The following is a 23,628-nucleotide window of genomic DNA, read 5'->3' as shown; positions in this document are numbered from 1 at the left end:
TGGTTCCTCTGCCTTTTCTAAAACCAGCTTGAACATCATGGTTCATGTATTGCTGAAGCGTGGCTTGGAGAATTTTGAGTATTACTTTACTAGCATGTGAGATGAGTGCAATTGTGCGGTAGTTTGAGCATTCTTTGGCATTGCCTTTCTTCGGGATTGGAAAGTGAGTCTATTAGGTAGGTATAAAAAAGTGGTAGGTATTTAAAAGACGGTATGCCTAGAACTTCCAGTTCTGATACCAAAGGACGAAACAACTCAAATCAGTGCATTGACTTATCCTCGGCCCCATTTCTTCTCTGTGTCATATACTATGTAATTCAACAACAACAAAAGTGTATTTCGTGTTACACAGAAAAAGGCTAGAGAGGGAATTTGCTTTACAAAACTGACAGCTTCTTACCAAGAGAGCTGGCTCTTCTTTCTAACCTCCTTCCAAATATAAAATAGTTTTATTTTTAGTACTCAGCGGTTTAAAAGACACATAAGAGCAAATTCATACTTTATTTTCAGGAAAACTTTAAATCTTCAGTTTATTAGTTAATGACAAGCATGTGCTTTGGCCACCTGATGCCAAGGCCCGACTCATTGGAAAAGACCCTGATGTTGGGAAAGATGGAAGGCAAAAGGAGAAGAGGGCGGCAGAGGCTGAGATGGTTGGATAGCATCACCAACTCAATGGACATGAATTTGAGCAAACTCTGGGAGATGATGGAGGGCAGAGGAGCCTGGTGTGTTGTAGTCCACAGGGTTGCAAAGCGTCGGACACAGCGACTAAACAGCTTTTCAATGCCGATCATTTCCTTAGTCTATGGAAAACGCCTGATGCACAGAAAGCAGCCCCTGCAAGGACTCAGTGACCCTGTGGGCATTTTCAGACAGCAGCTGGGGACCACTGATTTAGAGCAGAAAGCAGGATGGGATGCTCCACACGTCGTTAGAGTGTTTTCTGTCATTCAAACAAGACAAATACTCCAATTAAAAAAAAAAGTTTTTAAATAATAATTTGAGCAAGATGAGATGAAACTACTTTCCCCTAAACCTCTGAACACAGGAAGACAGTCGTTCTGAAATTAGTTTCATTTCTATGTGCTTGGAAATTCTACCCATGTTGGAGTATTTTCAGTTCAGTTCAGTTCATTTCAGTTGCTCAGTCGTGTCTGACTCTTTGCGACCCCATGAATTGCAGCACACCAGGCCTCCCTGTCCATCACCAACTCCTGGAATCCACCCAAACCCATGTCCATCAAGTCAGTGATGCCATCCAGCAATCTCATCTTTCTGTTGTCCCCTTCTCCTCCTGCCCTCAATCCCTCCCAGCATCAGGGTCTTTTCCAATGAGTCAACTCTTCGCATGAGGTGGCCAAAGTACTGGAGTTTCAGCGTTAGCATCAGTCCTTCCAATGAACACCCAGGACTGATCTCCTTTAGGATGGACTGGTTGGATCTCCTTGCAGTCCAAGGGACTCTCAAGAGTCTTCTCCAACACCACAGTTCAAAAGCATCAATTCTTTGGCGCTCAGCTTTCTTCAGAGTCCAGCTCTCACATCCATACATGACCACTGGTAGAGTCTTTTAGCTCTCTACAAAATAAGAAGTATTGCCAATAAAATATTTATTGAATGATAGTGATCTTGCCTCTGTGGCATCCACCCCTTTAAATTCACCACATTGCTTGTGTTGGCTTTGTGATATTCTGATAATTTTCAGATAACAGGTATACCTTGTTGAATAGAATGGGAAAAAAGCCTGAAGTCACTCAGTATAGAACACAAACTGCACTACACATGTGTTTTAAATACATTATGCACACAATTAAGAACACAATATTGTAAACCAGCTCTATAAATCTTATAATAAAACAGTAACACACCAATGCTTCTTAGCCGCAAAGAGGCCCTTAATAATACTATAGATTCTGTGATCTTAGGGTTTGGGACTGACTTAACACTCCCTGGGAAGAACGTCAAACGGCTGAGACATATCAGAGCACATCACTTTCTGAGTACCTAAAATGAAAAGGAAAAACATCTTCTTGCAAGGCAGAAGCAGCTCAGCGTGTGCCCAGTTTCAGCATTTCTGAAAATGCTTCGGATTTTTACTACCATTTTAAAATGCTAAGAACATTTAATTTTCCGACAGGGCTTCAGGCCTTGTTCTGTGAAGAACACAACTGAGATCCTTTGCCTTTCAACTTCAAGCCTAAACTAATCAGAAAAATAAATCTTTTGTAAATTATAAGGTGCTAGCCTATGCAAATTCCAGCAATTAAAATTAGCATCATACTTCTCCCTAACCTTGATTCCATTGTTAGGAAAATAACTTCATGAAACTTACAAGAAGGCATTTCAACTTTAGGAAGAGATTTTTTTTTTTTTTTCTTCAGAGTAGAGGTTGGTGGGGGTGGGGGGCGGACTAATAAAAATTTTTCTTTTATAGAGACTCAGAAAAGTCTTTTTATTTTGGAAAATTTGGAAGACACACAGAAGTGGCATTTATATTACTATATATTACTATATATTACTGTCTATTTCCCAGTTTCAGCACATGGATTTAGAGTTTTCATTTTCTCTCCTCCCCTATTCCCCCCAAAACTGGATTATTTTAATCCTAGACATTATATAATTTCAGTGCAAACATTTCACAATATACACCTAAGACATGAGAACTCCTTTTTTGAAATAGCACAATCACAAATCCACTCATGGTTAAACAAGTAACAATAATCCTTTAATAGTCTCTAATATGTAATCAGCCAGTGTTCAAATTTCCCCAAATGCCCCATATTAACTTCTTATCAGATATATCTTCAACTTTTAAGGATGGAGACTGTTTTTAAGGAACTCACATAGCTGAAATCCCCTTGCAGTTCCGCTTAGAAATATTTCTTTAAATAAGTGCTTAGTCATGGGGTATTTTATCACAGATTCAACAATCACCCTGGGCCTCTATTGAGATGGGTCCACACATCGTTGGATAGTAGACACGGGCTCCACGAAGACTCTTCTTACCACTTCTTATTGTAGGGCAGCACTTTATAGTGCAAAGAGCTGGAAGTCAGGAGACCTTGATTTTAATCTTAATTCGGTCATTACATAACTGAGCAAATCCATTTTTCTTCTCTCTCTCAGTTTCTAAGCCTGTGGAATGAGTGGGTTAGTCTATATAATCTGTACATTTCTTTTTGGCTCTTAAGGTTCAACATACTTGATTTTATTTATTTCAAATACTCTATCTTCACGAGGGTGTTTGCAAGGATGATAGCATGTCTATTACAGGAGAGAGTGTGATATCATAAGATCACTCAAATCCTTACTTTAGTTTCCTTAAGCCCTTAACCTTTCTAAGCCTCAATGCTATACTGTATTACAGTTATTTTATTAATACTTATCCATCTCTCCCACCAGATGTAAACTTCCACAGAAAGGCAGTTTCTCATATTCATCTTTCTGTCATCAAAGCCTGGTGTCTAGAACTTGGTACCTGCTTGTTATATAAATGAATGGTTGAGTTTGTAATCTGAGGGTGACTGACTGCTCCATCTACCTTGCAGGATTATTGTATGGTGAATACCCTAATATATGAAAACAAACATTTTATGTTACATACTAAAAAATGTTAAACACTGTTATTTACATTAGAAACATTCCAAGTAGAATATTTAGCTACTTATGACAATCCAACCTTGCCTCTAACCTTTATTAAGGGATGAATGACAAGCATTTTTTTTTTCTTTCCTATACTAAATTTCATCTCTTTGGAAATTTGTTATGCCTCTTTCTTTTTTTAAATTAAAATTACACTTTTAGGTATTCATCACTGTTTTTTATTTTTTCCATAATGATCTTTCGGGGAAATTTTTTGGAGTAATTGACTAGTAGCTTAGGCCAGTCTGATATAAATAAGTACAAGTCAAAATAATGCAGGAGATAATGTAACAGTAACTGTATATATCAGATACATAAATTTGCCTGAAAATTTTTTTGTTATTTGGCTGTGCTGGGTCTTAGTCATGGGGTGAGAACTCTTAGTTGTGGCTGGTGGGATCTAGTTCCCTGAGCAGGGATCGAACTTGGGTCCCCTACAGTGGGAACTCAAGAGTCTTACCCACTGGCCCACCAGGGAAGTCCCAAGAGACATGAATTTTTTGATTAACTAAATGTTCACTGAATTAATTCTCTAAAGATGATCCTGATTCAGTTCCTACTATAGCTGAGTGGGAAGAGCTTTGCCTGATTTCCTTAAATGGGCTCTTCCTTGTTAGGTCACTAAGTTTAGTTTATCATTTACAGATTCCTGATTACCCTCAAGCACAGTTTTGAAATGTGAACATTTCCCTTCACTGTGTTCCAATCTGGGACAACCCCTAGAGCAGCATTTCCTGAAAGGAATATAAGTCCTCAGCAGTGATGCTCACAAAACTAGTGACTGCACACACCCATTTAGGAAACTGTGATGCGTAACCTCCTTGTGGTGATTCACAAACACCTAAGCACACACAAGAACTCCAAAAGGCCTTGCTATGAAGCTGTTCGTTGCATTTCTTGGTTACAAATAAACTTGTTTAACTCAGCATTTCTCAAACTTCCTAATTTCGTGTCCCACTAAAAAAAAAAGAAAAACCGTGCCAGTCAAACTAGGACTCAAGGAGGCCATCAAATAGGACATTAAAGATGTCAAACATTGACAACATCTGCATCGTGCACCAGACGAAAGGACTTCCCTCGTGGTCCAGTGGTTAAGACTCTGCAATTCCACTGCAGGAGGAACAGGTTCAACTCCTGGTCAGGGAACTACGATCCCACATGCCTCTCCACACAGGCAAGAAATACAAAATAAGTGAAAAAGAAGTAAAAGAACTAAATATATTGAATCTAAAAGAAAGAAAGATAATTGGCCCTGCTGTGACCTGGGGACTCAACCAACCTCGAACAGAAAACGTTTGAGAAAAATAATTCCAGAAAGTTCGAAAAAGCAAAACTTAAGTTTGCTGAAGGCCAACAACTATCTACAGAACGTTTATTGTATTTATAACCATTTATATTACATTAGGGTTATTAAGTAATCTAGAGGCGATCTGAAGCACGGGGAGGATGTGCATAGATTCTATGTAAATTCGACACCATTTTCCATGAGTCTTGAGCATCCCTGATTTTGGTATCTGCAGGGGTTCCTGGAACCAACCTCCCTGACACCAAGGGACCACTGTACCGCTCACTCGGGTTTGTTTTTTTTTTTTTTGATGCAAAACAGACTTTGTTCACTTAAAGAGTAACTTCCGGGTCCACCTCAGAATCTAACTGTCCATCTGTCCTCAGTGAGCATGTGAAGCTCTTTAAATTCAGATGGCGTGTAATTAAATCATTCAGCTGGTCGACAGGTAATTGACTTTCACTTGAAGCCACCCCTTTGCCTCTCAGAGAGCCCCACACCCTGAAATGACTCAAGTTCTTAACACCACCATTAAAAGCCTTGGCGCTTTCCAAGCAACAGGCTTGGGCGTAAAGCACAGTAAGTCTACAGTGAGTCAGATGAACTTTGTGAGTCTTGCGGGGACGCTGGAGGATTCGTAAACCTGCTCCTAGCGGAAGGGTGCGGCGGCTGGGGCTCTCCAGGCGCCCCTGCAGGAGTGGAAGGGCCTGGCCCCGGTCAGCCGTCTACATCCTTCCCCACCTCGCCAATCCGCTCCCAGAGGGGCTGCAGGCCGGGCTTCGGCGCGTCCCATCCCAGACTGGCCCAGGCGTTCCATCCAGGTGCCCAAGTTGAGCCCCTCCGAATGTCTGAACTAGACTGCTCCATCTTTCCAAACACGAAGCTGGCGCTCTCGCCGGGTCTCCGGGCTGGTAGGACCCGGCTAGGGCCTCGCGCCGTCTTTTGGGCGCGGAACAAACAGCCGCTGACCCCGGAGGTCCGGGTGGCCTTCGCCCTCGCCTTGCCGCCCATCTCAAAGCCCCCTCCCCTCCCGGGCTGGGGTGGTGGGGCATCTCCACCGCCGGCCTCGCTCCGGGCGGGACGGACACTTGGCCACCCTTCCCCAGGGCGCCGTATCCGCCGCCGAGATGCGGGCAGCCCCGGACGGCCCGGCCCTCTCCTCTGTATCCAGCCGACAGTCTCCATGGCTCCGCCGTCATCCTCCGCCCCCTTCCCCGCGCGGGGTCCAGTGGGGGCGGTGGGGTGGGGTACGTGCGCGGGCACTCGGCGGTGCCCCCTTGTCTTACCCCCAGGGCAGCCAGGCCTCTCCGGCAGCCCGGGCGGGCCCCCGCCCGCTCGCCCGCACCCCGATCTGCGCCCCGCGGGGCCGGGCGCGGGGGGCCCCGGCGCCGCGCAGCCCCCAGCCCGGCCGGCGGCGCGGGGGAGGGGCGCGGCGCACGCAGAGTTGCTGAGTCGCTTAGCACGCTCAGAAGTTGCAGCTGAGACGACAGCTTCCCGCCCCCTTCCTGGACTTGGCGGCCCGGAACGCACACCCAACCCGTCACCACCCGCCACCTGCCCTCGCCCCCGCCGCCCCGGCCAGGACTCGCAGCACCCCCTCCCCGCGCCCGCGCGGAGCCCAGGTTTCCAGTGGAGTCGGGCAGGGGGCGGGGGCACCCTATCTCGCCGCTCCGCCCGGGAGAGAGGGGCACGTGGAGGGGGGGCGGGGGCGGGCAGGAGCCCCTCCTGCAGATCGCTGCGCAGGGCCAGCGCGCTTTTGCACTTTGCAAAGCTGAGCAGCTGGGCAGGGGTCGCCCAACGGCCCCCCACGCCCTCCTGGGGCGAAGCGGGTTTGGCAGAGCGAGAACCGGGCAGCGTTCCTATCCCTTCCCGCTGGGGGTGGGGGTGCGGGCGGGGGAGTTGCCCGGGCCGGCGGGAGGGGCTCCGCTAGGGGCTGAGGTCGCCAACAGGTGCTCTGGAGCCCATGTGACGGGGGAGGGGCCGCGCAGGGGAAGCCGGGGTGGGGGTGGGGTGCGGGGGGAGGCGGGCACCCTCCCCCCCACCCCCTCTCCCCTCTCCCTTCCTCCCGGTCCCCTGCAGAGCCCGACTGCGGGTGCCCCCGCCGCCGGTGGCCTAAGGATTGCTGCTCCAGGGTGGCTCTCCGGCGCGCCGGTGCCCTCGCGGCCTGCCCGGGAGGAGGAGGGAGGGGAGAGGGAGGGAGGGATGCGAAAGTGGGTCAGGAATGTAACTGGACGCTGCGCACCCCCACGCACCGTTCCCCCCCCCCCCCCCCCCCCGCCGCCACCCCTTGCGGGCCGCGCCAGCCTTGGAAAGCGAGTCTTTCGCTGTTGTGGTTCCCGGGCATCGCCGGTGGACGGTTACCAGGGGATCCCGAGGGGTGTGCTTCTGTGTGACCCTGGGGGAAGAAAAACCCGGTTGCCTCAGTAACGGAGTTGGGCTTGGATGCGATGATGCAGCGGATGTTTTAGGTGAGCCTGACCGTGAGGAGACTGCACTTGCCTGAGGGAGTGGACTCACTTGTCTTACTACTGAACCAAGATGTGGAAGGAAAGCTGGAGAGGATGGTGGGTTCTTTGCCCTGCTTCGTGTTTGTGGTTTTACCGTCTCAAGAGAACATAAATTCAGCGGTTTTGCTTTCGAGTTTGCCGTCTTCCAAACACAGGCCCGGGCTGCCATAAATTCACTCAAGTTCTTAACAAACGCTCACTTAGTTGCTACGAAGGTTTGAAGTTGATATCTTGGACTTGGAAGGGGCAGGGGACACTGACAGTTTTGTATTTGGGGAAGGCCTGAGAAATAAACATGAAAAGGCCTTTATTAAAACTCCTCAAAGCAGAAGAAGTGAGAGCGAGCAGTCCAGTGAAGTTTCCCCCGGGTCTCAGGGGCTCCTCACACCCCAAGCACGTGATCAGGGGATGGAGGACCCAGATTTTAAAGTGATGGGCTTTGCATGCTGGTAACACAAGCAGAGTCAAGAGGAAATAATAGTAAATGATGAGACTGCAGACATGAAGCTTAGTGGTGTGGAGTTTGCAGCCCAAAGTCTTCTTGAGCACCCTTCCAGGCAGTTGCATTTTTTTCCCTTCCGCCAGTTTTGTCCCGAGGACCTCAGTTACAGAGTGCAGGGTAGGGCTGAAGCAGAGCCCAAAGAGCCAGGAAGCTTCACACTCCCAACAAACGGCTGGAGTTTTATTCAGAAGCCCAAAGAGTGGGTTACCCTTTAAAGAGATCTTAAGGGCTATCTGAAAAGTTGACTTAGCAACCAATGTAAATTTCTGTTTCCCAGGGAACTAGTGATAAAGAAACCTAAAAATTGTGAGGCAGTTTGCATTAAAGAATCCTTATTTATAGGAAGCAAAAACTGATCAGTTGAATTTCTGTAAATTGAATCATACATTTATGTATAAAAGGGGTTATTTTTTAGTGAAAACGTACGGAGATCTAACCATCCCTACTCTATTTTTCTTTTATATTTTTTTTAACGTCACTGAGTTTTCTTATCAGTAAAATGGGATTAAGATAATAATAGGTGGTTTGCTCTGGGGTGACAGACAGGATTTTTTCCATTGCTTTCTAGGGAGAGGATCTTCAGTTCCAAGGACGAAAGTCTTTATTTTCACTTATGATGTTTTCCTGAACTGTAGAACAGCTGAAGTTGGAAAGGAACCAATTGCATATGCTAAATAGTCTTGCATTCTGGAAACTTGAAAAAATATGATCTTAGATCTTGTCACCCTGTTAGCATGATTTCCTTCTGTGTGAGATAATGAGACTTTCAAATCTTGGTGCAAACCGGCGTTGTTGCTATGGAACTGCATTGAAATTTTAAGTAGAAAATGAAGTAGCCAACTTCCTCTTTTCTCCCATCCCTTCTCCCCCACCCCCTTCAATTTCTTCTGCATTCATTAAACGTTTCTGTACGGGGTGATCTTCATTTCAGCTATAACTCAGGTTTATAAAGCAAGTTGAATTGATGAATATCAGTTAAGAAAGCAGTAACAATAGAGTCCTCAATATTGTGTCTTGGATATTTAAGATCAGTTCAGTAATTTGGGGGGGGCACTTTTCAAGAAATTGCCTATGTGTAAGCAGATTTTCACATAGATTATTTTGGACAATGCATTGTAGCAAATGCACCCGCAAAATGGTTTCTTTTTTTTTTTTTCAATGAACATATGCTTTAAACATTTTAGCTACCTACTTTGTTTAGAAGCATGTTAATTTAAGGCCTATGGAGATTACAGAGAGGCATATCCATGTTCCTAAAAAGACTCAAGTCTAATATGTCCTATTAGGGGTGACAGCTAGATGACAAATATAAGTAGTGTAACTATTTAGGGGTTAAATTAAAACACCAGTAAAAAGTTATGTGCCTATAGGGGTAAGAAGAGAGGGCAGATTCACAAATGAAAGTTAAGTGAGTTGAAAAGTGCAATAACGAGAGACCTAAAAATTTTTTTTTCTTCTGTTTATTCTCTACATGTTGGTGGTGAATGGATCTCACTTGTTCATAAGAATGAGGGTTTGCTCATTTTCAGGGAGATGCAGCCAGACAGCTAGTGTACAACTGACTGTCGATGAGAAGTCAGTGGTTAAGTGCTAGGGAAGGGCAGAGAGCAGAGGGTGAGAGGGAAGGTAAAAAGGAGCAGACACACCCTTACTTAGCAGAGGCTCAGATGTGGCAGGGTGCTGGGTGTGCCCTGGGAGGGTCACTGTGAGGTGGCAGCCATCAGGAAGTGCTCCCAAGGGAGTGGGTAGAACTTGAACTTGGGCCTTACAGGATGTGTACAATTTTTATAGCTAGAGAGAGAAAGGCATTCCTAGTGGGAGAAGGGAGATAAAGCACGAGGCAGGAGGTTGCAAGGTACACTGGGGGAATTTGACTAGATTAGCTTTGCTGCTCGGAGAAGGCAATGGCACCCCACTCCAGTACTCTTGCCTGGAAAATCCCATGGACGGAGGAGCCTGGTAGGCTGCAGTCCATGGGGTCGATACTAGTCAGACACGACTGAGTGACTTTCATTTTTCACTTTCATGCATTGGAGAAGGAAATGGCAACCCACTCCAGTGTTGTTGCCTAGAGAATCCCAGGGACGGGGGAGCCTGGTGAGCCGCAGTCTATGGGGTCGAACAGAGTCGGACACGACTGAAGCAACTTAGCAGCAGCAGCAGCAACAGCTTTGCTGCCGGAGGTTGATGGAGTATGAAATCGTCACTGGAATGATAGGTTAGTATTGTTAGTTCCTCAGTCGTGTCCGACTCTTTGTGACCCAGTGGATTGTAGCTTGCCAGGCTCCTCTGTCCATGGAATTCTCCAAGCAAGAATACTGGAGTGGGTTGCCATTCCCCTTTCCAGGGGATCTTCCTGACCCAGAGATCAAACCCAGATCTCTCACACTATGGGCAGATTCTTTACTGTCTGAGCCACCAGGGAAGCCCCAGTATGATACGTTAGGTTAAGGCCTTTGAATGCCTGGGCCAGGTTTGGTGTTAGGACTGTATCTGCAGGTAGAGGGGAATTGTAACAGGATTTTGAGCAAGGGAAATACATGGTCAGAGTCATCACTGGGGGAAGATTAATCTTGTGAGTTCGGCTGCAGTGGGAGTTTAGGGACCATGAGGGTCCAGTGCCATGGGGACATGTGGGTCTGGAGAACAATTGTGTCCTCTGGGCCAGGTGGTAAGGGCGGTGCTTTGTGAGTCGTAAAAGGAACAGTGACAGTATTTTGTAGTGTTTGGATGTGAACTTGAAGCATCCAAGGATTTAAATCTAGATGCCTTGGCAGGTTGTGCTGTCAACCGAAATTGGAACAGGAAGCCAGTGTTTCAGGTAACTGAAGGGTTGATTTCAGAAGCAGAGTTCGAGGCCGTGATTGCCAGCTGGGTTTAGGTGACTTAGGCAGGGTGGATGGGTCTCCGCTGAAGGTAGTGGTGTGAGTCATCTACATAGAGGTAGGTGATTATTGGTCCTAAGTTTGAACTTGGTGGCAAAGGACACATTTTAGGGAACATTCGCCATTAGAACTTACTATATATATTGAGTTGGCCAAAAAGGTTTTCACATGCCCTCTTTATGGAAAAACCCAAATGAACTTTTTGGCCAACCCAATATATATGCACATACGTATGTATACATTTCAAAATTCTCCTGGGAATTCCTGAGTGGTCCAGTGGTTAGGACTCTGTTAGGGGCACAAACAAGTTCGATCCCTGGGAGAACTAAAATCCTACAAGCCATGCAGCCTCTCCAAAAATTCTCCTTCCTTGTAAAGCACAAGGAGGTAGTCATTCCTGAGGCTTTTGGTTAGAGCCAGTCTACCGAATCAGCATTGTTGTAACCCAAGTGCCTTAGCCAGCAGCTCCCAAACCCGGCTCAACAGATTCAGGGGTCCCAGCCCAGCCCAGTTCAGTCGCTAAGTCGTGTCCGACTCTTTGTGGCCCCATGGACTGCAGCATGCCAGGCTTCCCTGTCCATCACCAACTCCTGGAGCTTCCTCAAACCCATGGCCATCGAGTCGGTGATGCCATCCAACCATCTCATCCTCTGTCGTCCCCTTCTCTCGCCTTCAGTCTTTCCCAGCATCAGGGGCTTACTTCACAGGCACCCAATCAGAATCTTCTGGGCCACCAGGCTGGTTTTCTGCAGGGTCTTAGGCCACTGTGATGTGGCTTCACCTCGGGGAACCAGTGCCAGGGCCGGTGTGTTCTTCAGTCTGAGACCTCCGCAGAGCCTCCCGTCTCTTTCCGGGAGAGCAGGAGTTCTTTCTTTCCATGGGTTGGTTTCAACCTGTTCTTGTGCTTCGGTATCTGATGGACAACCATTGATAGACAGTACTGGAGCTTTTTGATATCTACAGGACCTGCTGCTTTCCAAATTTAGCAGCGGGTCTGGAAGCCTGGATGGGTGTGTCAGAAGAACTCTGTCCTGCTAGGTAGGAAGGAGGTTGGGGGTGACGCGCTGTGTATGGAGCTGACTCACCCTCCGTCCATCAAAGCGTGCTGAGATGAAGCAATAAATTGGGCCCCAGGCAGATCACTTCCTGTGCCTCTGGATGCACAGACCCGGGGCGTGGTGTTTGGCAATATTCTCAAGAGCAACCATTTGGCTGGTCCTTTTCAGGGAAGCTGGGTAGTCAGAGGTAAGGCGAGGCAAGCTGTGGGCTCTCAACACCAGGCCAGAGTTTAGAGAGAAGCAATCTAGCGAGAAATGGATAGTCTGAAATTCGGGGTTGGACTTCTAAAAGGTGATGGCCGTTCACACGTTTCTCAAGGAATACCTGTCTGCTCACATATCTCATTGCTTTGCGTGCATGTGTGCTCAGCATATCCAGTTCTTCTGTGACCCCGTGGACTGTAGCCCCCCAGGCTCCTCCGTCCATGGGATTCTCCAGGCAAGAGGACTGGAGTGGGTTGCCATTGCCTTCTCCAGGGGATCTTCCCGACCCAGGAATCGAACCCAAGTCTCCTGCGTTGCGGGTGGATTCTTTACTGCTGAGCCACCTGGGAAGCCCTTCTCTTTGCTTGATTGTCACAAAAAAACAGTGTCCGCCCTTTTGAGCAGCAGCACTTAGTCACTTTCAGGTAGTCAGGTGCTGATTATCTGGGTGCAAGTTGTCATTTGCTCTTTTTTTTTTTTTCCTTGTTTAAAAGCTAAAAAGAGAAATTCTCACGTCCATAAGTGTCTGGTGGACTAGCAGGCAGATGCTAATAATGAAAACTGATGGTGGAAATGGGGGGGGGGTGGGGTGGGGGGGGTGGGGTGGGGTGGGGTGGGGTGGGCACTGTCCCCTCCCCGCTTCCCTCCATGTACAGAGCTTAAACTAGCCGTATTTCTCATCCATATTTCTAATGTGTTTGTTTTGGGCTACGCTAAGTCTTCATTGCTGCTCTCAGAGTTTCTCTAGTTGCGGCAAGTGAGGACTCCTCTCTAGTTGCGATGGGCAAGCCTCTCATCTCGGGGATTTCTCTTCTTAAGAGCACGGGCTCTAGGGCTTGTGGGCTGCAGTAGCTGTGGAGCACAGGCTTAGTTGCCCTGTGGCACGTCCTCCGGGACCAAGGATCGAACCCGTGTCCCCTGCCTTGGCAAACAGACTCCCGACCCCTGAACTACCGGAGAAGTCCTTCTTCAGCATTTTTAAATGTGCAGTTTAGTTACTGTTAAGAATATTCACATTGTTATGCAATAAAACTTAGGTCTCGAATGTCATTTAGAATATAAGAGAGTTTCTAAAAATGTCAGAAAAATGAAGCCCAGGGTACCCAGGAAACCGTGAGAGAGGATGGTATATAACGCAGACCCTTAGAGCATTCAGGTGAGAGAGGAGACAGGTAGATAGGTGGCCCTTTTGCAGGATGGGCTTGCCTGAGAGCATCTTATTTAGCAGCTAATTGTAAAGCTAGAGTGCAGGGGAGAAATGGCAGTTTTCTACTTGAGATTTCTTCAAGAAGTCAAAAATAGGGAATTCCCTGGTGGTCCAGTGGCTAAGACTCTGAGCTCCCAGTGCAGGGGGCCCAGGTTCGTTCCCTGGTCAGGGAGCTAGATCCCACATGCTACAACTAAGACCCAGAGCAGCCAAATAAATAAATAAAATTAAAAAAAAAAAAAAAAGAAGTCAAAAATAGGGCTACCATCTTGATATACCGATTTTAAATTTTCCTTAAAGCTCTGAGTGTAGAATGAGAGAAGAGCTCCAATGAAAATTTACAGAATCTATTGACAATTTGCACAATTTCCTCGAAACTTTGCCCCATACTCTGTGGCATGTATAGAGTTTCGTATATGTTTTGCGCTCTCTGGGTTCACACAAGGGGTGGGTAATATTTACTGCTATTATTCTAGTTTTCCGAGTGACCTGTATCTTATTATTATTTATGAAAATATGGGTATCAACTGCCAAAAAACATCTTAGTGAGCAAGAAGCTCTAAGTGTTTGAGCCTGTCAATGATTACATGGTTAAATGAAAATTTTAAGGTTAAATAGGTGAGATTAGCAAAAAGATTGGAAGTTCTTAGTCAACCCCAAACTAGTAACAGTTCACTGCTTTCTTTTTTTTTTCCTTTAGAAAATTTATTTTCACAACCCCTTACTGTTTGCACTCATTCATAATACCCACAAAACAGGTTTGAAACTGCTCAGTCCAACAGGATGTCAGCGGCAGTTCCAAAGAAGCTATGGGTTCATGTTTTACCAAAGGAGAGATGCTTTCATTTCCAGCCTTGGAAATGTAGGACTTGTTTAATAGCCTTCCATTTAGAAAGTGCTGCTGAATTTGAGAAAACTTAGAGAATGGCTCTGAGTTTCTTATTCAAAACTGCTTTAGTAAACTTTTGCTTATCAGTCCTGAGAAGATGTGTTAAAACCAGCTTGGCAACTTTTTTTTTTTTTTTTTCAAATATAGCAAGCTGGAGGGCCTTGAGAAGAGAGTTTTGAAATAATATCAGTGTTGGAACCAAAACGGAATGCTTTTGAACAGGAATCCTCCTATATGTCTCTGGGTTTGGAGGACTCATCTGTTAAGAGTCAAGTTTTCATGGTTGAACTGAATTAGCAGTGGTAGGTTTTCCTGTGGTAGCAGCAGCAAGCAAAGGCAGGGTTTCACCAAGCACTCAGAAGATGGTTTCTTTTGTGTGGATACCTACGAATTTACAATCCTGTGCCCATGCCTGCCCCCCTCCCCTGTGATTTACTGAATTCGGTTTAGAAGCAATCTTTATACAGATGCTTAACGACTTTGTGCTCTAATGGTATAGAAATACAGTTTTCAGATGAGAGGTGTCTCTAAGGATGACATTGGGAGTCACGGAGTTATTACTCAAGTAGTAACAGTCAATAATAATAATAATAACAGTCACTCAAGCGACTTGGAGGTATGAGTTAATGATTTCATATTGCAGTTTTAGAAGATGTTTGTCTCTGAAGCCACGAGTTTCAACTGAGTTGCCAAAGGAAAGCAGCAATTAATTCATGTTGCTCCATCATTAATCTACAGAAAATGAAAGTTCAGATGGTCCTGGGAGTCTAGCATATCTTTGAAAGCTGAGTTCTTGCCTTTTTCTAGAAAAATACTCCAGCTTTTAAAGTCAATAATGCGGCCGTCGGCAGGTGCCTGTCTCGTGCGAAAGCTGCGATGGTGAACGCAGGACAGCTCTGTGCTGTGTGTTAGTATAGAACTGTATTGTTCCGCCGCTGTGCCTTTGCTTTGTCATTTCTCAGTTGAGCAGGGCCTCCAGCCTCCTGAAATGTCAGCCTAGCCCGCAAACTTGTGTATCTTTTCCTTTTGATTACCTTGGTTGCCGGCCAGCCTCATATTTGACACGTCCAGCACAGGCAATGGAGTTGCTTCTTGGTGTCGAGCTGTTAATCTTTTTATTATTTCCTGTCACTTTCCCCCATGATTGATCCTCTTGGGCCCAAGGCGGGGGGGTAGGGGGGTGGTGGAATTATGAATATGACTTTGACAACCACTTTGAAAAGGAGCATAAAAGAACTTGGGTCTCACCTGAGACTATAAAGCGATAGAAAAAGCACAGTCTGTTTTGCAATGCAGAACCTCAGCACCCATTGAGCTAGGTTCCATTGGATGCTTTGTAGGAGAAGTGAAGAGGTTTTTCCTGGTGTTTTTGCAGTGACTCTGTGCCCAGGTGTGTGGGGTGAGGGTGATGAGAGCTCACGGGTGGTCTGCAGTTTAGTTCTATGGAAAGGCTACAGAACGGGGTCCTCCTTCCTTCAGGATTAAAAATATGATTCTTTTTGAGTTGTAGGCTTTCCCATATATTCTCTCCCTGGTATCCCCTCTACCTCGTGTGCGGTTCACTGATTCTTGCTCCAGCTCTGCCCCCACCCCTGACCCACCCACTGGAATTTGAGAAGAAAATAATAGAACCTCAGTTGTTCATATATGTTTAGCTTGTCCTTCCCCACCCCCCCCATTTGTTACCATTGTGGTAAGAAAGAAAGGTATGAAATTTGCTATTGTGATCCTTTCTAAGTGTGCGATTCAGTGGCATCACTTACAGTCACAGCGTTGCGCAACCGTCACCATGGTCTGCTTCCAGCATTTTTCATCACCCCGAGCAGACACCCTGCAGTTGTTAAGCAATAACTCCCCACGTCCACCTTTAGCCTCTAATCCACTGTCTGTCTCCTATCTGCCCTTTCTAGATATCTCATACGAGTGGAATCATACAAGATATGTCCTCTGAGGGTCTGGCTTGTTTTCATTGGGCATAAAGTTGTCAGAGTTCATCCCTGCTGTGTCATGCGCCACGACTTCATTTCTTGTCATGGCTGAATAATATCCCATTGTCTGCGTGGACTGCACTTTGTTTATCCGTTCATCGGGTGATGGACTCTTGGGTTGGCTCCACATTGGCTAGTTTGAATAATGCCGCTGTGAACATGGTTATAAAAGTGTCCATGGAATCCCTGGGTTCAGTTCTTTTGGGTATATGTATATGTATGTACGTAGATGTAGACGTGTGCGCAAGAGTGGACTTGCTGGGCCACGTGGTAGCTCCATGTTTAACATTTTGCAAAACTACTGAACTGGTTTCCACCATGGCAGCACCATTTTATATCCCCAATAACAACACATGAGGGGTCCAGTTTCTCCCCATTTTTGCCAGCTCTTGTTATTTACCTCCCCCCCGCCTTTTTTGAAGTATTTTAATTAGTTTATTTGTTTGGCTGCTCTGGGTCTTGGTTGCATCACTCAGGATCTTCGATCTTAGTTGCAGCATGCCGGACCATGAGTTGCAGCCTGAGGAATCTAGTTCCCTGCCGAGGGGTCAAACCCAGGCCCCTGCATTGGGAGCTCGGAGTCTCAGTTACTAGACCACCAGGGAAGCCCCACCATTTTCCATTGTTTTATTATAACTTCCCTAGTGGATCTGAAGTGGTGTGTTGTGGCTTTGATTTCCGGTTCCCTGATGACTGAGCGTCTTTTCATGTGCCTATTGGTCAGGTATGTGTTTCCTTTGGAGAAATACCTATCAAGACCTCTACATTGTCCATTTTTATATATGTTTTATAACACCTAATAATAGTATATAGTTTATAAACTAAAATATACATATGCTTGGATATATGCAGTGTCTTTTTTAAAGATGGAAGATGTATTTTTTAAAAGTTTGGAGACCATTATTAGGAACTGTAGCAATGATCTATTTTATTTCTTGGTGCCTAACCTTAGCAGGAAAATATCGATGATAATTCCTAAGCTTTCTCGGGTGGGGTGAGGAGGGGTTGTGAATCTTATTTGGTCAAATGTAATGTGTTTACCGGAGCCTCCATGTGAAACTAACCACAGGGTCCCAAGACTGTCTTTGGGGTTGTTTTCTTTTGGTACATAAGAAAGTAGATCTCTTTGGATGGTTTTCAAGTTAGACTTGCCTCTGCTCAATCCTATTTTGTGGCTCATAGTGGCATTTTAGGGTTCTAGTGTATCTTATTAAGAGATAGAGATAGTTTTTGATGCCATGTCACGTAGGCGAGCCAGAAGGCCTAGAATGAATGAATCGAAAGGGAGAGGCTTAGCTCTAAAATAATAATAATGATGGTGACGATAACAATTATTTTTACTATGTCACTTATAAAACTAATTTGATTGTATGAAAAGATTAGCTTTGAGGTGTGGGGATTGAACTGGCCTATTTCGTGACCCAGTAAGAGTGTTTTAGGCCTTGGGGGTTGATTTAAGAGAAAAAAAAGGTTGGTTGCCCTATTGTTGGTCTCTTCTCTGAAAGTAAACTCTGTGCAGTTACCCTAAAATGCCAACTTCTGTCAAGGGCATGACATCACCACCCTAGCACATCCTGGTGCTTTTCTTGGAAAGTGTCCACACTGGCAGGCGTTTTCCAAATAAAACATTTGTGTCGGTAAACAAGTGTTTTACCCAGCAGCCCAAGTGGAGAATTTTAAAACCAGTGTTTGTTTTGCCAGCAAACATTTTGTTTCAATCCTTGCAGCTAAACAAGTGGGTAGGATTTAAGTGGCCTGCTAGTGAAAACAAAGGCAGAACCATTCTCAGAAAACTTCAGCTGAGCAGAAATCTAGCTGCTGTTAAGAGTGTGAGTTTAGACATTTGGGGAAGTAACTGGTACCATCTACTGAGTTCTGCACTTAGTGTTAGTCAGAGTGAAAGATCTTCCGTTTGGGTAAAGGCTCTGAATTTTCTTTTCTTTTAGAGGTGAAAGATAAAGAAATATAAAAGAATCCTTGAAAAGATCAGTTTTGCGCATTTCAGCGTAACAGCTCGCCTTTGAGTGCACCTAACCACCATCAGGTGTTGGCCCTGCATCTGCTCCCTCCTCTCTAGTTGTTTTGATGGTAATCCCATCCTCCAGCTCCCAGATTAATCATCAGCCTCTATCTTGTGACTTTTATGAAAATGGTAGTAGTGTAATCGGGCTTCAGGGAGCTAGTGTCACTTTTATTTAGGGTCCCTTATAATTGAGCGGCCTTACATCTTTAATGGATTGTCTTTTGAAGTATATTTTTTATATTTGAAAGTTTGCTAGTGATGTGCTATTCTTTTTAAAAAGCAGCCCTCTTTTCCTGTTCAGGACGTAGGTACCTTCTTAAGAAGATAGAAATTAGAGAATAGAACATATACGTCAAAGAGTGTAAAAAATTACAGCTATATATGTTTCAATTAGCAAGTGGACGTGCACTAGCCCCCATCCTGACTTAAGAAATAGAATATGACCTTGGAACGTCCTCTGTTTTGAAACCATGTCCCTCTTCTGGCCATAGAGAGTTTACAGCTGTGTAGTCATCCTTAAACGACATCATTTCGTTTTGCAAGTGTTGGGTGTATATTACACTTTACCTGTTTGTTTTCATCAATGATATAATCTCAAGATTTAACCACGTTGCTGCCTGTACCTGTGGTTCATTCGTTGTCATTGTTCAGGGTTGCTGCCTTATTGATGGACATCTGAACTGTTTCCAGCATTTGACTCTTACTACAAAGGCTATCAAGGACATTCATATATATACATATTATATATATATATATATATCCTATTTATATATATTTACATTTATATATTTACAGATAGATAGATAGATAGATCCTATTTATTGTTGATTAGTCCCTGACTCACGTCTAACTCCTTATGACCCCATGGACTGTAGCCTGCCAGGCTCCTCTGTCCTTGGGCTATTACAGTGGGTTGCCATTTCCTAGTACAGCGATGCAGAAGTTTTTCTGGGATGCGTGTGGTGTGGGCGGTGGATTTGTTGGGTTGCAGGGTATTTGCATTTTTAATTGTGTTTTAATCTGCTTGAAATTTTTTTAGCTTCACTGTAATTCCAACCTGTGTTCCAAAGTGTTTGGTTCAGTTTGCTCTTCTCACAGTGAATGGAGCTCTTACTGTTCCACACATTTCACCAGAAACCAAGTTCTGACACCAAGTTGTCAGACTTTGTCATGTCTGCCAGGCTGGCAAATAAGAAATGGTGCCTTATTCTGGTTTTGTTTTCCCCTGATTCATAATAGGCTTATAGTGGCCATCTTGATGCCCTTTTTTTCAAGTATTTTCCCATTTTTCTGTGGATTGTCTTTTTCTTCCTAATCTGTAGACTTCTTTTATGTGTTGTTTAATATATAGACTTTCTGTATATATTCCATCCACACAGAATGAGTCTGTGCTTGATCACAGGTGTTGCGAATGACTTCCCCTACTTTGACTTGTCTTTTTACTTCATCCTTCGGATGCTCACAAGCTCTTAATTTTTTAAAATTATTTATTTGGGTTGTTCTGTGTCTCTGTTGTTTCGTGGGCCGCTCTCTAGGTGTGATGCACAGGCTTTTTTTTAAAAAAATTAGTTTGTTTGGGGTGTTCTGGTCTCCGCTGTTTCGTGGGCCACTCTCTAGGTGTGATGCACAGGCTTTTTTTTTTAAAATTATTTGTTTATTTGGGGTGTTCTGGGTCTCCATTGTTGCGTGGGCCGCTCTCTAGGTGTGATGAGCAGGCTTTTTTTAAAATTATGTATTTTATTTGGGGTGTTCTGGGTCTCCGCTGTTGCGTGGGCTGCTCTCTAGGTGTGATGCACAGGCTTTTTAAAAAATTATTTATTTGGGGTGTTCTGGGTCTCCGCTGTTGTGTGGGCCACTCTGTAGGTGTGGGGCACAGGCTTTTTAAAAATTATTTATTTATTTGGGGTGTTCTGGGTCTCCGCTGTTGCGTGGGCCACTCTCTAGGTGTGATGCACAGGTTTTTTTTTAATTATGTATTTATTTGGGGTGTTCTGGGTCTCCGCTGTTGCGTGGGCCACTCTCTAGGTGTGGTGCACAGGCTTTTGACTGTGGCGGCTTCTATTTCAGCGCCTGGGCTTTGGCACTCTGCAGCATGTGGGCCCTTCCCAGACCAGGGGTCAAACCTGTGTCTCCTGCATTGGCAGGCAGATTCTTTACTACTGAGCCACCAAGGAAGCCCACAAACTCTTAATTTCAGTATTATTTGATTTCTCAGTGTTTTCCTTTAAGATCAATACTTTTCTATCTTGTTTAAAAAATTCTTCCCTATCCCAGGTTTATGAAGCTGTTCTCCTGTATTCTTTAGAGTTGTGCGTTTCACGTGTGATTCTGTTGTAATTTAGCCATCTGCAAATCTGCAAGTGATTGTTGTGAATGTGCCGTTTTTTGTCTTAAGGGATATCTGGCTGTGCAGGTGCAGTTTGTGTATCTGTGTGTGTGTATAGCCAGGACTACCGACGGCCGGTGTCCTCAGCCACGTGGCCACCTGTGCCCGTCTCTTGCGGCGTTCTCCACTCCGTCCCACCGGTCTCTTTGCCGACCCCCCTTAGTTATCACAGCCTCCTGATGCCTGGAAGGGCGTGGGCTCCCATGAAGCATGTCTCGGTGCTTGTGGCTTTTTGCCCTTCCATATAAATTTTAGAAACAGAACAGGTTCCCTCACAGAACCTGGTGGATTTATTATTAGGACTGCAGTGAATCTGTGGACCTGACATGTTTACAATAGCGAGTCCACCACATCAAAAGGCGGTGTGTAGTCTTTAAAGAAGGGTGCCCAAAATAACAGAAGATAAAAATAAATCAAGAATGGCACTCAACTTCCTGGGTTCAGACCCTGACCCCACTTTTCACTGGCCACAAGGCCCTGAAGAACCTCGGTTTCCTTATTTGTAAACTAGGGATCCTAATAGTACCTGTCTATAGGGTGATCGAGAGGACTGAATGATTAAACATGTTGCATGTAACATGTGGAAGGTGCTTGGAATACTGTCTGGCATGCAGTAAGTACACTGTCTGGCATTGCATGAGTACGTGAGCACTGATTTCCAAACGTGCTTATTTATATCATTTTCAGTGTCCCACGAAAGTTTTAGAATATTCCGTATAAAACGATATATAAGATTTCCCTGGTGGTCCAGTGGGTACAACTCTGCTCTTCCAGTGCAGGAGGTGTGGGTTCCATCCCTGGCTAAGAAACTAAGAGTCCACCTATCAAGTGGTGTGGCAAAAAGAAAAAAGTCTGTAAAATACATAAAATATGTTGCTGCTTACATGCATGATGTATAGAAATATGTGTAATAATATTCCTAGGAACGTTAAGCATTTTGATACTATTGTAAATGGTATTTTAAAAGCTTTTCTGGGGTGCCCGATATTGTTGTGTTTTTTGGTGTGTTTTGTGAGCCGACTATGGTTATCTCTGATGAAGAAGTATGATGTGCTTATGTTGCATAAGATGCTGCTTGGAGTGGACAAGAAATGTGGAGTCTTCTGTCTGGGTGGCTGCCCACATCCCTTGGTTTCATAGGATTGAACATTCTCCCATTTTGCATAATTCTAAAGTGCTGTATCCCACTGACATCTGTTGTTGAAACCCATAGAACATTCTGGAAAGCTGGTTGGTTCTGTCTTACACATCAGGCTGCTTTCAGTTGTGTTACTTCGTTTCAGGTTTTGAAAGCATTCGAGTTCCACGCTGGAGCATGTGCCCGAGACCCTTGTGGGTTTCCTTTCCCCTGAATTCTGTCCTAAAGATGCCACACCCTTTGGGATTGGAGTCACAGCTTCACAACTCAGCTCACATCCTGTAAAGGAACAGTTCTCTGGATGAAAACTCACGTTGTTCTTTTGCCGTTTGTCACGTGTCACGCATGTCTCTGAGGAGTTATAATTTTTTTAAAAAAAAGAAAGAAAAGAGAAAATTTATATACATATAGATATGTATATATACTCAATGGTAAAGGATCCGCCTGCCAATACTGGAGACGTGGGTTCAGTCCTTGACTCGGGAAGAAGGAAATGGCAACCCACCCCAGTATTCTTGCCTGGAGAATCCCATGGACAGAGGAGCCTGGCGGCCTATAGTCCATGGGGTCACAAAAGAGTCAGACACAACTCAGTGACTAAACAACAGCAAAAAAAAAAAAAAAAATATATATATATATATATATATATATATATATATGCATGTACGTATGTGGAGAAGGCAATGGCACCCCACTCCAGTACTTTTGCCTGCAAAATCCCATGGATGGAGGAGCCTGGTAGGCTGCAATCCATGGGGTCGCTAGAGTCGGACACAACAGAACGACTTCACTTTCACTTTTCACTTTCACGCATTGGAGAAGGAAATGGCAACCCACTCCAGTGTTCTTGCCTGGAGAATCCCAGGGACGGGGGAGCCTGGTGGGCTGCCGTCTGTGGGGTCGCACAGAGTCGGACACGACTGAAGTGACTTGGCAGTAGCAGTGTGTATACGCATGTGTGTGTATGTGTGTGTGTGTAAATATATATATGTATTCACACAGGTTCCCTTCAGCTTCCCTGCCTCTGGTTTCCGTTCTCAGCCTTCTGGTCACATGGTAGATCTGCCCCACGTGGGAGGTGAAGCCCCAAACTCTGTATGATTTCACTTTGCGTCACAGGAGGCAGAAACTCAAAGTGAAACCCATGAGAAAACCAATGTGTTCTTAATGGTTTTTACCCAAACCATAAATCCGTCTCTTGGAGGGAGAGGGGAAGCACCCAGCGTCTGATCGGGTTTCTCTAGCATGTTCCAGGCGGTGTCTGCTGATTCAGTGATTATCTTCTGGGACTCACTCACGCGGGGTGTTTACTGAAGATGCAGATTCCTGGGCCTGACCTGGACCAAGGGAAGAAGATGGCGGGAAGGAGGAGGAGGCAGGGATTTGCATGTTTTAAATGACTCTCTGGCGGTACTAACAGGCAGATGGTGTGGGACCGGGTAACAGTGCTGATGGCATGGTGGGTTCAGATTTTCATTGATCACCTGTGGACAATTTCAGAGAGACTTAATTAGGGTAGTAACACCTCTTAGGTTCCATGTGTCAGGCACTTGATGTTTAAGCCTGTGGGTAAATTACTATTATTAGCCCCATTTTACAGAACAGGAAACGGAGGCATGGAGAGGTTAAATAAATTACTCGAACATCTGAAGGCTTCCCAGGTGGCACAGTGGTTAGAGAATCTACCTGCCAATGCAGGTAGATGCAAGAGACATGGGTTCGATCCTTGGGTCAGGAAGATCCCCTGGAGTAGGAAATGGCAACCCGCTCCAGTATTCTTGCCTGGGAAATCCCATGGACAGAGGAGCCGGGCGGGCTACAGTCCACGGGGTCACAAAGAGTCAGACACGACTGAGCAGAGCACACAGCAAACATCTGATGGGGAACTGTCATTGTCTTTGTGGATCCTCAA

The 23,628-nt window shown here is 45.3% G+C and overlaps 1 protein-coding gene and 1 long non-coding RNA gene across 3 annotated transcripts in view; one reads left to right on the top strand and one right to left on the bottom strand.

The window, feature by feature from the left end:
• Positions 1-482: 482 nt before the first annotated feature.
• On the bottom strand, positions 483-6,396 carry LOC138425738 (uncharacterized). Its single transcript, XR_011251366.1, has 2 exons — positions 6,216-6,396; positions 483-1,580 (listed from the first exon to the last, which is right to left on the bottom strand). It is a non-coding gene; the product is annotated as an uncharacterized lncRNA (long non-coding RNA).
• Positions 6,397-6,427: 31 nt separating this feature from the next.
• The window catches only part of RREB1 (ras responsive element binding protein 1), a 160,500-nt gene continuing 143,299 nt past the window's right edge, over positions 6,428-23,628 (top strand). The window contains exon 1 of one of the 2 annotated variants that reach the window (XM_069564003.1): positions 6,428-6,551. The gene's annotated coding sequence lies outside the window, so the exon portion shown is untranslated. Of the gene's footprint in view, positions 6,552-7,252; positions 7,398-23,628 lie in introns of those variants that run through there. The other variant, XM_069564004.1, reaches the window with a different exon arrangement.

This window comes from Ovis canadensis, chromosome 20 (genome assembly GCF_042477335.2).
Source record: "Ovis canadensis isolate MfBH-ARS-UI-01 breed Bighorn chromosome 20, ARS-UI_OviCan_v2, whole genome shotgun sequence".
Classification (NCBI taxonomy): domain Eukaryota; kingdom Metazoa; phylum Chordata; class Mammalia; order Artiodactyla; family Bovidae; genus Ovis; species Ovis canadensis.
This window is presented reverse-complemented; position numbering and strand designations above follow the sequence as displayed.